The sequence below is a fragment of the Vicia villosa genome, unplaced genomic scaffold (genome assembly GCF_029867415.1).
Source record: "Vicia villosa cultivar HV-30 ecotype Madison, WI unplaced genomic scaffold, Vvil1.0 ctg.001623F_1_1, whole genome shotgun sequence".
NCBI lineage: Eukaryota > Viridiplantae > Streptophyta > Magnoliopsida > Fabales > Fabaceae > Vicia > Vicia villosa.
In genome coordinates, this window is record NW_026705676.1 from 289,032 (window position 1) to 306,595 (window position 17,564).

Here is a 17,564-nt window from a genome sequence, read left to right on the forward strand (position 1 = left end):
ACCATATTTATACAACTTATAGTTCTAGGATGTTCTATATTTTCATACATATTATATTTAAGAATACTCTAGAAATTTGTAGCAACTTCAATAGATTAACAAGAGTGACACTTGATATGGAGAGGTTATCTTCATCATCAACATTACAATAATCAATGATCAAAGTATTCAAACATTTAAATGTCGAAAAGGGATCAACATAGCCTTTATCACCACTGCTGCCAAAGGCAAAGTACCGTAAACAGAGGTTAGTTAATGCTGGAAAATTAAGAAAATTTGGAAATTCTCTCAAACCATCCATACTGGAAGTAATTGTGAGAGATGTTAATGTATGAGAAGAACAGTAGAAAAGTGGAGGGCATTTACGACAATAACCCATCACTATCTCTAATATCTTGACATTGTGGGAAAATGCATATCTTATAACCCTTTTGAGCAGGCGATGGTTCGTAATCGTATGACCCTTACTATAAAATTTGAGGACGTGCAGAGCTGTTTTGTCATCGCGAAGAGACAAAACTCGAGACACAAGTTTATTGAAACTCGTGAGAGTGTTGAAGGAAACACAATCCAAGGAAAGAACAGGAAGAAGCTTCCAGAGATTCTTCCATCTTGTGGAGAAGATGCAAGTTTGAACGGTTTGTTTGGTGTTCAAAGTGGACAATATGTGAATTAAAACACAATCAGGTAAATCACTGAGTCTGTCTCGATTTTCGTCGGCATTGTAATTCCGTCTCCTTGTTTTCATTCTCTCGGAATTTTCTAACGAGAGAAGGATTTCTACTGCAAATAAAAAATAACCGACGTGATGAATAAACAAATAACTGTGCAAAACCCTACTAGGGTTTACCGCTAGAATAGGATTCGTTTAAAGATGATTCAGCAAATATCTTTCAACAATAAGCGAGAATTTTGCAATTCTTAAGTTTCGTTAAGAATTTTAATGTTAAATCATTTATTTTAGTTTTTTACAAAATCTTTAAGAATGAATAATCAGTTTAGTCTTTATATTATTATTTTTCTTAGTTTAATCTCTAAATATGAAAATCAACTAAAATTCTTTTAAAACTTTTTGTATTCGATTATTTAGCCTCTAAAATATAACTAAACGAAAATAGTTGATTGCAATTGGATTTTAACACAATATAATTGATTTTAATAGTTAAAAGACTGTGATAGTTTTACTTTTGGGGCCAATTTGATTTTTTATTAAAATTTTTAAAATAAAATAGTCTAACGTAGTTTCCATTTTTTTTATACAAAAATAAGAACAAACAATATTATTTTTGTGCTTAAATTTGCCTTTACAAAGTCTTTCACTTTTTTATTTTTCATTTTTAGCATGTAATAAATAAATAATCAACTTTTTTTTAATAAGTAGATATAAGCAAATATTTATTTTATAATTCAACTGATTAAGCAAATATAAAATCAACTGATTAAGTTTTCTTCATTTTCTCTAAAAGGGGCTTCCACATTGTTTCCTTCCTTGGATTGAAATCAATAGGCATCCCTAAAAAGTGAAAATTGCTATCTTCCAATTTACACGATAGGAAGTAGGATGCCGCCTCCAAAAAACGAGAATTGCAGTTAATACCTATTAACTTACTTTTGTGGTAATGAATGCCAAGACCCGAAACAAGTTCAAAAGCCCGAAGAACCGCTCTTATCGCCCAAACATGTTTCCAATTACCATTCCCCGCGATAAGGGTGTCATCCGCAAATTGTAGAATATCTACCTTGCAAGACTCTCTAATGACAAAAGGTTGGAATTCTCCCAATTCAATCGATTTTTTAACAAGACCCGTAAGACATTCCGCCACTAACACAAAAAGGAAAGGAGAAAGAGGATCTTCATGCCTTAAACCTCTAGTGACCTTGAATTCTTTGGTAGGGCTACCGTTAACCAAAATCGACATATTACTAGAAAACACCAATAACTCCATCCACCGCCTCCACTTAACACCAAACCCCATCTGAGTCAAAATGTAACGTAAGAAGTTCCAACTAACCTTATCATAAGCTTTTTCAAAATCCACCTTGAATAGAATGCAATTGCTCCCTTCCTTTCTAGCAAAATTCACTACCTCGTTCGCTACTAAAACCCCATCCAACAATTGCCTACCGGGGACAAAAGCACTTTGGTTAGAAGAAACTATGGAATTAAGAACACCTCTAAGCCTTTCCGCCAAAAGCTTTTCCGCCACCTTGTATAAACACCCCACCAAACAAATGGGACGGTAATCATCCAAACATATGGGATTGTATGACTTTGGAATTAAAGTCAAGAAAGACGACGTAATCGCCTTAGAGATAAAAGAACCGCCAAAGAAATAATTAAAGAAAATAATGAAATCCTTTTTAATGATATGCCAAAACTTCTTGAAAAAAAGGAAAGAGTACCCATCCGGCCCCGGACTCTTCATGCCACCACACTCCCATACCGCCGCTTTAATTTCTTCCTCTAGAAAAGGTTTTTCAAGACTCTCCGCTTCCTCCCTACTAATCGTCTAAAAAGGAATTCCATCCAACAACGGTCTATTCTACTCCGATTCAATGAATTTGTTACCGAAATGATTATAAACCGCTTCCCTCACCTCTTCAACCGATTCCACCACATGACCCGATGTTAGAATAGGTCCAATATGATTCCGCCTTCTTCTATCCCCCATAACTTTATGGAAAACCGCTATTCGAATCCCCATCTTTCATCCACTTCAATTTAGACTTTTGTAAAAGCATATTCTCTTTTATCCTCAAATTCCTCCACATTTTACCAGACGCTTCCTTTCTAAGAGCAATATTCGCATCGAAAAAAGAAAGATCGAATAAGTGATCTAACCTTGAATCGGCGATATTGATCTCTCGGACACCTTCCTCTATTTCCATGTCTATCTTCCCGAACACTTCCTTATCCCACTTCTTAAGTTTCTCTTTTAAAAGACGAAGTTTCTCTTTTAAAATAAAATCTCCTCTTCCAACCATATTGATAGATGACAAAGTAGCGCATGTTCATAATATCTGATGGAGTAGTTGACTTTTTGCTTCAAAACTCAATTCCGTTAGAGGTTTTTTATTGCAAAGCTGAAATGCGTATTCTACTTTTGAAAAATATTTAATTTTCTTTGATTTATGGCTTCTCTTATTGTGTTTTTCTTGGTCTCTTTAGTTATATGTTATTATCATAACTACAAATGCCTTAGTTAGGGAAATAACTTGTATATTGATTCTAACATGTATGTATGTATGACTAGAATGAATTAACTTTTAGTTCATACTAGATTGTTAGTTGAAGAAAACTTTAACTCTGAAGTTATGAAAAACGATTCTTGATGAATCTTGAATCACATGTTGGATTAGATTGAATTAGAATTTTCGAAAATGACCTTATATGTTATAGGTTGGTGACATAATTGGTAGTAGATTTTCTTTACTTGTTTTAATTTCCTTTTCTTATCTTTTGTTTAAGATTTTTTCTTTACCGACCTCCCTATGGGGGTCACCCCCAGCGAAAACCCCAGTTTACCCCTGCTTCGGAAATGAACTTCCGAAGTTTTTTTTTTTAATTATCTCAGACTTCGGAAGTTCAACTCCGAAAACACAAAATGGGGGGTGTTTTCGGAGATGCACTTCAGAAAACACCTTTTTCAGATTTTCGGGGGTTTCGAAAATGAACTTCTGAATTATGCAGAAACTGTGTTTTTTTATGTTTTTGGAAACAACCTTGTATTTTTAATTAAAGGAAGACGGCAAATAAAATAAGCGATATATAAACAGAAAATACTAATTTACTAATATGATACTAACGTAAGATTATGAGTTAAGTACACAATAGTAATCAAATAAAAAATCATTAAAAATAACAAATAGTATCTTAAAAAATTACAAATGACATTTATATATAGAAGGAAACTCAACTATTAATTAATCAGTATGTAAGGAGAGAATCTCCCCAATGAATCATGAAAATTTAGAATTAGATTCATATATTAAAAGACTAACCAATTAATATATTTGAAACATTATTAAGGGTTAAGTGATTTTATACAAGATTACAGGTAATATACCATGCACTTATAGATCCTCCTGAATGTCTACAAGTTCGACAGAGTTAAGATAGTTTTCAGGTAATATATGAATAGGAATGTAGATAAAAGAAAAAGTACAAAGATTTGGAGTAGATAGTTGGATGGTGCCCCGTTAAGAATATGATTGTATTGTTAAGTTGAGAAGGGTGCTACTTGATATGCATATAATTTGTTCTCCTTGAATTTCAAAATGAGAAATCTCTAAAGTACTCAACTTGAGAAATGCAGAAAAAGGATTGGCTCCGCCTTGAAACTCTAGGGAGGTGTGGCGTGATAAAAAGCAAGATGGAAAGAGTTGAATATTACACTGGACATGGATATCTAATTGTTGGACATGGTGTGAAACATCATAATTTAAAATCCTTTCAGATACACGACGCTTCATGAAAATGGGAGAGTGAAGATTAATAGCGTATAGTGAGGCTGAGGCATCGCGTAATGACAAAATCTGATAAACAAATTCTGTGAAACTTTTGTGACGAGTAAATTGTGAAGAGCTTAATGACAGAGTTGGAAGAAACTTCTAGAGATTTCGCCATAGTGTGGACAGAATGCAAGTATGAACAACTTCTTTGTATTTTTCTCCCTAAATCTTTTGTCAACACGGTTAAGTACTTGCAACCATATTGACTTTGTGTTTTTCTCCCTGAATCTTTTGTCTAACACGGTTAAGTATTTGCACCTAGAACCGGCGCTCTGATGCCAATTGAAGGATAGAAAAACACTTAGAAGTTGACTTTCAAGTGCGCGGAAGGACTTATAAACGGTTGGATATTTTTGTATGGTTTCACTTGTTTTGTACACTTGTGTGTATCCTAGATTAATACTTTTGTAAATCAATTGTTCATTTTGAAGACTACACACACACACACACACATATATATATATATATATATATATATATATATATATATATATATATATATATATATATATATATATACATATATATATATATATATATATATATATATCCTAGCTATTTGGTACAATCTTTGTGATGTGGGAAAATATGAAAAATAGCGACCTAATTTTGGTCTGTGCGATGTGGGAAAATATGAAAAATAGCGACTTAACTGTGGTTTGTGTAGTACTGGAAAAATATGAAAAATTAAGTACAAACAAAATTACACGAAAAGCACCTTGAATTCGCTTAAAAGTGAGATTAAAGAGGCGGTGTGGAATTGTGGTGGGGAGAAAAGTCCGGGTCCGGATGGGTATTCTTTTTTATTTATAAAGAAGTGTTGGCATATTATTAAAGTTGATTTATTTAACTTCTTCAATTCTTTTTTCGAAGGAAATTCCATTTCCAGGGCGGTGTGTTCTTCATTTCTTACTCTTATTCCAAGTGCAAAAATCCTTTGAGTTTGGATGAGTATAGACCTATTTGTTTAGTGGGATGCTTGTACAAGGCGGTTGCAAAACTTTTGGCGGGTAGATTAAAGGGGGTGCTTAATTCAATCATTTCTAATTCTCAAAGTGCTTTTGTTTCCAGAAGACAATGGTTGGATGGTGTTCTAGTGGCGAATGAGGTGGTTGATTATGCTAGAAAAGAGGGAAAAACTGCCTTCTTTTCAAAGTTGATTTTGAGAAGGCTTACGATAAAGTTAATTGTAGATTTTTTTAGGTACATGCTTAAAAGTATGGGGTTCGATGCTAAATGGATGAAGTGGATGGAGTTGTTGATTTTTAATAGTAAGATGTCGGTGCTTGTGAACAGGAGTCCCACGAAGGAGTTCTTTATTCATAAGGAGTTAAGGCAAGGGGACCCTCTTTATCCTTTCCTTTTTGTGTTAGTGGCGGAAGGATTAACGGGTCTTGTGAAACAATCTATCCATGTGGGAGAATTCCAAAAATTCACTATAAGAGATTCTTGTAGTATTGACATCCTTCAATTTGCGGATGATACGTTGATTGTGGGAGAGGGGAATTGGAAACATGTTCGTGCTATGAAAGCGGTACTTAGGGCTTTCGAAATTGTTTCGGGGCTAGGCATTAATTTCCATAAAAGTAAATTAATTGGGATTAATTCTAACAATCACTTTTTGGATGCGGTGTCTCACTTTCTTTCTTGTAAGAGAGAGGAGAGTAGCTTTTATTTTCTTGGTATTCCGATTGGTAGTAATCCGAGGAAGGAATCTACATGGAATCCTCTTGTGGCTAAAATGAAGAAAAGATTGGAAGGTTGGACAAACCGTTTCTTGAACTTAGGAGGAAGAATTACTTTTTTGAAATCCGTGATTAGCGCCTTAGCTATTTTCACAACGTCTTTCTACAACGTTCCGCCAAGTGTGGTGAAGAAATTTACTAGCATCTAAAATAAATTTCTTTGGGGGGGTGTGGAGGAAAAGAGGAAAATACATTGGGTGAAGTGGAGCGATGTTAATTTTCCTTTTGAGGATGGAGGGTTAGGCGTGAAAAATATCAACTTGTTTAATTTTGCTCTTCTTTGTAAATTGAGATGGAGAATTCTTGAAGGGAGTAATTCTTTATGGTATAATGTTTTGAAATCTAGGTACGGTGACTTAACCTCTAATATCTTTGGAGACGGTAGAGGTAGTAAAGTTTCTCCTACTTGTTGCTTTTGGTGGAAGGATTTGTTAAAGGTTGGTTCCTTTTCCTTTAACGATCCCATTGTTGACAAGTGTAGATTTAATGTGCATAATGGTTTTTCCACTCCGTTTTGGGAATCCTCTTGGTTGGAAGGGAGACCCCTTAAAGAGGAATTTCCGGTAATCTTTGATAAGTCGTGCTTGAAAAAGGTCTCGGTGGCGGCCGTGGGAGGTTGGGAGGAGGGAAGATGGAAGTGGGGGGATTTAGGTGTGAAAGAAGGGTTGTCGGGGGAAGACAAATCCGATAGTATGTATAGCATTCTAAAGGGCCGGTTGGTGGAATTCGAGGGTTTGAAGGAAGGTAGGGATTCCGTGGTGTGGATGGGAAAGGCGGATACTGAATCGAGCTTTTCGGTAGCTTCGTGTTACGAATACTTTATGCGGGCTCGGACACCTTATGGTCCTTATGACAAAATTCATGAGGCGTTTGGGTTACTTTGGAAATCAGAGGTTCCATATAAAGTGAAAGCGTTTGGTTAGAGACTTTTCCGAAATAGACTCCCTACTATAGATCTCTTGTTGATAAGAGGTACGTCTATTCCCGTGGATAGCTTAAATTGTATTCTTTGTGGCAATTGTGAGGAGAACACGAAGCACTTTTTCTTTTCTTGTGGGGTGGTCAAGATGGTGTGGTTGTGAGGAGAACACGAAGTATTTTTTTTTAAAATTTTTTCAGACTTCGGAAGTTCAACTCCGAAAACACAAAATGGGGGTTGTTTTCGGAGATGCACTTCAGAAAACACCTTTTTCAGATTTTGGGGGGTTTCGGAAATGAACTTCCAAATTATGCAGAAACTGTGTTTTTTTTTATGTTTTTGGAAACAGCCTCGTATTTTTAATTAAAGGAAGACGTCAAATAAAATAAGCGATATATAAACAGAAAATACTAATTTACTAATATGATAAGAATAGTAATATATACAAACCGATCCGATCTAAATCCAAATAATGATAGTGTACGAAAGATACAATCTGGAAAAAAAAATTAACCCGACCACTACTGGGTATGCCTAACCCTCTCTCCCTGGGACCTCCTCTGACGCATGTATGCCGCCGCACGACCCGCATCAGTGACAATCATCTCCATCACGGCGACTGCCTCTGGACCGCCCTGATGAACGACACCTCGATCCATTTATGACTGCCTCGGTTTAAACAGATTAAAAATCTTCCGGGCGTGATTCACCATTTTCAACGGCTCTCTCTCCTGTTACAAAAAAACAAATAAAAAAGTATGTTAAATAGACCGGTTAAATAGACCGGTTAATAAAATATTGAATAAACGTCTAAATTATAAACGGTTAAATAATGTAGTCGGGCAAATTATAAAAAATACCTCTCCCTCCCAGATAAGCCGAGCGACGTGATCGCGGTAGGTAAGAAGCACTGAAGTGTCACTGGGCCCTCCTGCGAAGCCTTCCTCCTGCTCATCCTCCTCCCCGAGTGGAGGGTCAACATCCGGTACCTCCTCCGCCTCGTGGTATGACGCTGCCCCTCCTCCTCCTCCTCCTCCTCTCGCTGGCGGGAAGAAGATACCTGAGCCAAACGACTCCTCGATCCAGATGTAGAGGTACCCTCGTCCATCTCCACGGGAAATCGCACACATCGTCCCCGGCCATGCCCCCGTCCCTGTGTCGATGCCAGCTGCGCTGTCGCCCGCTCGCGTCTAACCGACGCAGTCTGGGTCTCTCTACCCTGTCTGATGCGTGCTAGGTTGTCTGAAATGTTCCTGAAAACAATTGAAATCGATTAATACGCGAGACAACATAAAGAACTAAAAAAAGTTGTACTTCTGATACAATTCGGAAGTTCATTTCCGAAACTGGGAATGAAGGTGTTTTCAGAAATGAACTTCCGAAACACCCATGCGCAGAAGTTTTCTGCAACTTCCAGTGCAGACCCCAAAATCAAACTTCAAACCTATGTTTACACATTCTAAACATCTTAAATATCAGTACAAACCTAACCTAATACTTTTTTTGCTATTTGTAAACACCCTAATATAAATTTTAATCATAGATCTTAAAATCAAAATGCTTACCGATTGAATAGATTGGAGGGCTTTTGAATGTAGTAGAGCAACTAGATGTGGAATATAATGTAGCCTTGGAAGTGGTTTGCAGAAAAATCTCTTTGCGGTTGAGTTTGAAGTTGATTTAGGGTAAATGAATTGGGGGAGGGGGCTGTTTTGCTTAATCTGCAAAACGCGCAGTATTTGGGAAATGAACTTCCGAAATGCTGTTTTCGGAAATGAACTTTCGAAATAAGACAATTTTAAAAAAAAAAATGCTCTTTCGGAGATGCATCTCTAAAAACACATTTTTCTTGCATTTCGGAAATGCATCTCCGAAGTCAGGAGTAGTTTGGATTTTTCACCAGAGGTGACCTAGAAGGTTGGGAGGTCTATAAAGAAATTTTCTTTGTTTAATGAATTTTCTCTAAATTTTGAAGTTGTTTACATAAGGATTGGCTTTCTTTTTCTTCGGTTTATACTTGTCTTGAAATCGACATGGTGTTTGGTTCACATAATGTTGATAATCAAGATCTTTGAGGAACTATCATTGATTATAGGTATTGTGAATAAAACATCTAAATTGAGATTTAACAAATTTTGATGATATTATGTATTATTTCAGAAAAAGAACCTTGATTGAAATATATTGTTTTGGGATAGAAGATAAAAAAGGAAGTAGATATATTAAAAAATATCTTGAATTAGATGCATCATGTACATTCTTACGTTGTTTTTTTTTTTTTTAAAGGAATGTGTCTTATATTGTTGTGAAAAACGATACCAATAACAAAGTATAATAGGGAATTAGGGAAGAGAATAAGAACACAAGAATTGGTTATAACTGCTATTCTTTTACTTTCTCTTAAAACAAGATTACAAGTTTACAAGAATAACAAATAACCTCTCTCACCCTAAATTAGGATTTGCAGCTTAGCAATGATGAGAGACTAGTATGCTATTTATAATAAAACCTAACATACTAACTAATGGGCTTTTTCCACAAGGCCCATTATACAAGTCAACTTAATAAACAAGCTAACTTAACAAATTGGGGTTTAAACACTAAAACCTAATTTAACATGCTAACAACCCTAGCATCTTCGACACAAGCATGTGAACAACCTTCGACTTCATGCTTAACCCTGTCGAACCAAGAAGCTACCCTTCGGCCATACTAGAGTTCGATCCAAAATCTCACAAATCTCCACCTTGGATCTAACTCTACAACATCAAGGGAACAAACTAGCTTTCTTCATGCAGCTTTATCAACTGCATACAGTGGAAAAACTTGCAACTCGACAATGTCTTGGTGATCATATCAGCAGCATTGTCTTCAGTCGAAACCTTCAGCACTTGGACTTCTCCACGCTCGATTACTCCTCTGACGAAATGCAGCCTCACATCAATGTGCTTAGTTCGCTCATGATAGGCTGAATTCTTCGACAGGTGTATTGCACTTTGACTATCACATTTAATAGTGATACCTCGACCTTGAAGTTTCAGCTCCTTCGCAAAACCTTCAAGCCACAATGCTTCTTTCACAGCTTCAGTTAATGCAATGTACTCCGCTTCAGTGGTTGATAGAGCAACAACCTTCTGAAGTGTTGCTTTCCAACTAATTGCTGTGCCAAACATAGTGAAAACATATCCAGAAATAGATTTCCTGGAATCCATACAACCTGCATAATCAGAGTCGACATATCCTTCGATTACTACTTTACCATCTTCACCCAAGGCTCCACCATAAATTAGGACTCTATTCAGAGACCCATTTATGTACCTTAAAATCCACTTCAATGCTTGCCAGTGAGCCTTTCCAGGATTCGCCATGTACCTGCTTACAAGACTTACTGCGTATGCTATGTCGGGTCTAGTACAAACCATAGCATACATCAAAGAACCAACTATATTAGCATATGGGATGCTATTCATATAGGCTCTTTCCACATCAGTACTGGGACACTGATCAATACTCAGCTTGAATTGAGGGTTTGTTGGAGTCACAACTGGCTTCGAATTCGACATACCAAACTTTTCAAGAATCTTCCGTAGATATGCCTCTTGAGATAGGCATAACTTCGACTTCTTTCTATCTCTTTGAATGTCAATTCCAAGAATCCTAGAAGCAGCTCCCAGATCCTTCATATCGAACTCCTTATTGAGTTCAGCCTTCACCCTCATCACATCTTCGACACTATTGCTTGCTATGAGAATATCATCCACATAAAGCAACAAAATAACAAATGAATTACCAGGTCGAAATCTGAAGTAAACACAGTGGTCGAACTGACTTCTAATGAAACTTATGCGTGCCATGAACTTGTCGAATCTCCTATTCCACTGTCGAGGAGATTGTTTCAGCCCATACAAAGATCTCTTTAACTTGCACACATAATCTTCCTTCCCCTTTTCGACATACCCTTCAGGTTGCCTCATCAGGATCGTTTCATCTAGATCACCATACAAGAACGCAGTCTTCACATCCATCTGTTCCAGTTCAAGATCGAACTGTGCCACCATGGCAAGCAACATTCGAATGGACCTATGCTTCACAACAGGAGAAAACACATCATTGAAGTCGACACCTTCTTTCTGAGTGAAACCCCTTGCAACTAACCTTGCCTTGTATCTTTTCGACGTCACTCCTTCAATTCCTTCCTTAACTTTGAAAATCCATTTACAGCTGACTAACCTTGCCCCAACAGGTTTCTTGATCAGTTCCCAAGTATGATTATCATGAAGAGATTTCATCTCATCATCCATGGCCTTCAGCCATTCAGTCTTATTTCGACTCCTCATAACTTCCTTATAGTCTCTAGGTTCTTCGTCTAGAACCTCACTTGCAGAGATTAAGGCATAAGCTATAAGATCTGCATATCCAAGTCTTTGAGGTGGCTTGATGACTCTTCTCGACCTATCTCTCGACAATAGGTAGTCATCGTCAGTTTCCTCAACTTCAGCATCTTCTGCTTCTTCTTCGACTTCATCTGGGATATGCAATTCAGCATCAACATGCTCCACCTCAACAGGAATCTCTACCTGTTCCAGCTCTTCGTCAGATGTTTCTGTACTTCGACCAACATCATCAGTTTTCTTAAAAGCCATTTTAGCTTCATTAAAAACTACATCTCGACTGGTGATACACCTCCTGTGACCTGGCTCTAGGCACCATAGCCTATAAGCTTTGACTCCTTCAGGGTATCCCATGAACATGCATTTCAGAGCTCTAGGTTCGACCTTGTCTTGCCTAATGTGAGCATAGGCTACACAGCCAAATACTCTCAGTTTATCGAGATCTGGTGGATGTCCCGACCAAACTTCTTCAGGTGTCTTCATATCTAACGCTGTCGAAGGACATCTGTTTATCAGATATGTTGCTGTCGAAACAGCCTCAGCCCAGAACACCTTCTTTAACCCCGCACTAGTCAACATGCATCTGACTCTCTCCAAAATAGTTCGATTAAACCTTTCAGCCAAACCATTTTGCTGTGGAGTACCTGCAGTAGTTCTATGCCTTGCAATACCAGAGGCAGCACAAAAACTGTCGAATGCCTCATTGCAAAATTCAAGGCCATTGTCGGTTCTCAACCTCTTGACCTTTCTGCGAGTCTGATTTTCAACCAGAGTCTTCCAACTTTTGAAATTCTCAAAAGTTTCATCCTTAGTCTTCTGGATGAATACCCATAATTTTCTGGAATAATCATCTACTATGGATAGAAAATACCTTGCTCCTGAATGTGATGGACACCTTGCAGGCCCCCAAAGATCAGCATGGATGTAATCAAGGGATCCATGTGTTCTTTGTTTGCCTTTGTTGAACTTCACTCTGCAAGATTTTCCAAGTACACAGGGTTCACAAAACTTCAGCTTTTCGATTTTGTCTCCACCAAGCAGATTTTGTTTCCCTAATTCGACCAGACCCCTTTCACTGACATGGCCCAATCTCATGTGCCAGATTTCTGTTTTCGACAAAGGTTTCGTGGATGCAACATTTGTCGAACCACTTACAACTTCAGCCTCAAGGGTATACAAGCCTTGTTTCTTCACGCCTCTCAAGACTTCCTTCGAACCCTTCATGACTCTTAGGATACTTTTCTCTCCTTGGAAAACATATCCTTTCTTGTCGAATTCACCAAGAGAAAGCAAATTTCTCTTCAAATCAGGAACATACCTGACTTCAGTCAACAACTTTATTGACTCATCATGGAGCTTGAATCTCACAGATCCAACACCTGCAATCTTGCAAGCCTTGTTGTTTCCCAGTAATACTGATCCACCATCTTGATCACATAATTCCTCGAACAAGTCTTTGTTTGGAGTCATGTGCCAAGTGCAACCTGAATCCATAATCCACTCCTTCTTAGAGTCACTGCTTGAAACCACAAGAACATCAGATGATTCGAAATCATCTTGAACAATGGCAGCGTTGCCATTATCCTTACCTCCATGATATTTCAAGCGTTCAGGGCACACCTTTCTTGTGTGACCCTCCTTCTTACAATGGTAGCATCGAATGCCAGATGCTTCGCCACTGTAAGTCTTCGACTGGCTTTTGCCTTTCTTCTTGTCGAACTTACCATCCTTTCGTAAGAGTTTTCCTTTAACGGCCAAACCTTCGCCAACAGTCGAAGGTTTATGCTCCTTTCGTTCATTCAAGTCCTTAGAGTACAAGGCTGATTGAACTTCTTCAAACGTCAGGGACTCCCTTCCATACAAGAGAGTTTCTTTGAAGTGAGCATGTGATCGAGGCAAAGCGCACAATAGTAACAGCGCTTGATCTTCATCATCGATCTTCACATCAATATTTTCAAGATCAAGAATCAGCTTGTTGAACATATCCAACTGCTCAGCCAATACTTTGTCTTCAATCATCTTGAATGAATACAAAGCTTGCTTTAGGTAGAGTCGATTTACCAGCGATTTGGTCATATACAAACTTTCAAGTTTCACCCATAACCCTGATGCCGTCGTCTCCTTTGATACCTGCCGGAGAACCTTATCACCAAGGCTCAACAGAATTGCGCTGTGTGCTTTCTCGATCATAGTTGTCTTCTCCGCTGCCGTTAATGCAGCATTCATGGCTGCCTCTCCCTTCAACGCTTCCAAACAACCCTGCTGAACCAGTAGGGCTTTCATCTTCAAGCGCCACAGACCGAAATCATTCACTCCGGTGAACTTTTCAATCTCATACTTTGTTGAAGGCATCTTCTCCACGCTCACCGCACCAATTTGTTGTGAAAAACGATACCAATAACAAAGTATAATAGGGAATTAGGGAAGAGAATAAGAACACAAGAATTGGTTATAACTGCTATTCTTTTACTTTCTCTTAAAACAAGATTACAAGTTTACAAGAATAACAAATAACCTCTCTCACCCTAAATTAGGATTTGCAGCTTAGCAATGATGAGAGACTAGTATGCTATTTATAATAAAACGTAACATACTAACTAATGGGCTTTTTCCACAAGGCCCATTATACAAGTCAACTTAATAAACAAGCTAACTTAACAAATTAGGGTTTAAACACTAAAACCTAATTTAACATGCTAACAACCCTAGCATCTTCGACACAAGCATGTGAACAACCTTCGACTTCATGCTTAACCCTGTCGAACCAAGAAGCTACCCTTCGGCCATACTAGAGTTCGATCCAAAATCTCACATATATAATATAAATCAGCTTCGGTTGTGGTTGAAAGTTTGCACTATGCTTTATCGGAGTAGTTTTCAACTATTAATGATAAAAAGCATCAAAATATCACTTGATTTCAAACTCGGTTATGTTTAAAAGTTTTCTTGATAATCAAACATATTGCATCATTGGGACAGAATAGTACGTTAAAAAATTACGAATGACATTTACAAAAAGAAGGAAACTCAACTATTAATTAATCAGTAAGTAAGGAGAGAATCTCACCAATGAATCATGAAAATTTAGAATTAGATTCATATAGTAAAAGACTAACCAACTAATATATTTGAAGCATTATTAAGGATAAAATAATTTGATGATACAAGCAAACTCTAGCAAAGCTAAGTAGATATGAATGAGGCGTTACATAACTACCTTGCACTTATAGATCCTCTTGAATGTCTACATGTTCAACAGAATTAAGATAGCTTTCGGGTAATATCTGAACAAGAATGCCTATAAAAGAAAAAGTACAAAGATTTGGAGTAGATAGTTTGATAGGCAAGGGAAAGGTCCGTACATTTTTATTTTCTACTCCATGAGGTTTTGGAAAAGGTCCGTACATTTTTATTTTCAACGACTTCAAGTTAAATAGGCAAGGGAAATCAATAATCCGTAAATCAGGAACTAAGTCGAGAATCTAAGCAAGGAGAGTTCAGAGTAAATTAGAATCAATTTAAAACAAGTCATGTTTAAACAAAAAATAAATAAAAAATCACAAGCACATCTATAAAACGTTATATGTTTTATAAACAAAATTAAAGTACCTCGAGGGTCTTTGAAGAAACCGTCAATGATTCGATAAGACCAAGTTGGGTTAGCCAATTGAGTAGGATCAAAGGATGTTTTTCGTCAAATAACCCTATATGCACATCAATATGTACATGTTTGATAGAAGAGAAATTGTTATTGCTCTTGTTGAGTTTCTGAATAGGATTGCCCGTAAAATCAAAGCTACACAGATTTGGGGTAGATAACTCAAATTTGTAAGAACCATATGTTTATATTGTTAAATTAACAAGAGTGACGCTTGATATGGAGAGGTTATCTTCATCATCAACACTACAACGATCAATGATCAAAGTATTCAAACATTTAAATGACGAAAAGGGATCAACATAGCCTTTATCATCACTGCTATGAAAGGCAAAGAACCGTAAACACAGGTTGGTTAATGATGGAAAATTAAGAGAATTTTGAAATTCTCTAAAAGGACCAGTACCAGAAGTAATTGTAAGAGAGGTTAAAGTATGAGAAGAAAAGTAGAAAAGTGGAAGGCATTTGCGACAACAACCCATCGTCATCTCTAATATCTTGACATTGTGGGAAAATGCATATCTTATAACCCTTTTGAGCAGGTGATGGTTTGTATGACCCTTAATATTAAATACAGGTAGTATGATATAAGTTTTTATTATTATTATTTTTTTTCTATTCAATTAATTAGTTTGAATCTAATACCAGGCACATTTAAACCCTACTAGGATTACATAGTTATATTAAAATATAATTTGAAGACATTTAAAATTTTAATTTGGTCTAGCGGTGGAGCTTGAGCCACAAGGGCGTGCTTCCTTTGAGGTCCTGAGTTCGAAGGAGCCCGGGGCCAATTTTCGGAGGCTACGTGGGGAGCCTAAAAAACTCCTCTTGGGTGGATTAGTCGGCATGGAAGGAAAAATACCACTCTATTAAAAAATAAATAAAAAAAGTTATAATACTTTAACGACTACTCTATATGAGTGATATTTCAGACTCAATATTTTTTATTAAATTTATTTTATAAAATATTAAGTTTGTTTCTGTTTCCCAATGTTTATAATTTAAAAGCAGAATAAGAAACAACACTATTTTTCGGCTTAAATTATGTCAGCTTTCTAAAGTCTTTTACCTTTTCCTTTATTTCCATATTTTAAGTATTTTATAATTCATTTATAATCGGTTACAATTGAATTAAGTATTTTATAATTCATTGATTTCCTAATATAGAAAAATAATGAAGGTAATTATTGAAATTTTTTTTTTTACAATTTCTCTGATAATTGGGCCAAAGTGGGTAACAAATTTCATTGATAATTGGTCCAAAGTGGGTAACAAGTAGGTCAAAATAACCGTGGCGGTTGTTCGGCTCGCTATTGTGTGGTGTTTGTGGCTGAACCGAAACGGAGGTTATTTTCAACAATACCAAATTCAACTTCCTTGATTGCAAGACCGCTATTGTTTCGAGGTCTTGGTATTGGATGTTTCCTTACTGTAACAATTCCGTTGTTTGTAAATTTTGTTTTTGGTACCCTAACCTCTCCTTTGCTTTAGAGAGTAAATTTTTGTAATCTTTTTGGGTGGAGTATCGCTTATGCTCCATTTGAATGAATTTGCCTATTAAAAAAATATTAAAAAAGTAAACCAACTTGTATATAGAAATGTGAATATTTTTTTTGAACTTAAACCAACTTGTATAGAAAAAATATGTGAATATTTTTTTTGAACTGAAACCAACTTGTATAAAAAAAGATGTGAATATTTTTTTTTAACTTAAACCAACTAACTTGTATAAAAATAAGATGTGAACATTTTTTTTTAAACATAAACCGACTTGTATATAAAAAATGTGAATATTTTTTATTATCATACAACAAATATTTCATTAAATAAACTAAACTTAATTTGACTCAATAAAAAAACTTTATTCCTTTCTATATAAACTTTTTATACTCTATAAAAAATCTTTACAAAACGGAGATAAAGCTTTTCTTATGATTATTTTTCTTATTATTATTATTAAATATTAATTGTTGTTCCTTCACTCCCTTAAAACTCGTTCCCTTGCGCCCTAGAAACTCGTTCATTGACGAAAAACTGTTGTCCAACTCACTCTCGCTCACAAGAAACCCTAGCTTCTCTCTCAACCAAAGTTAATTATTTAATTCGTTCATTATGACCATCACAATAAAAACTGTGAAAGCTTGAATTCCAAAATACATCAATTGCACAATTTGATATTCAAATATAACGATGATTCAATATCTCGATACATTTGCAGAAGCTTGAAATATCGCTGGATGTGATTATTGTGTGAACAAAACCTATTTTGCTCTAAGTGAGTTTTGAGAACTCAATTCAACGGTATATTTTTAACCTGGTTATCCTCTTTGATATGA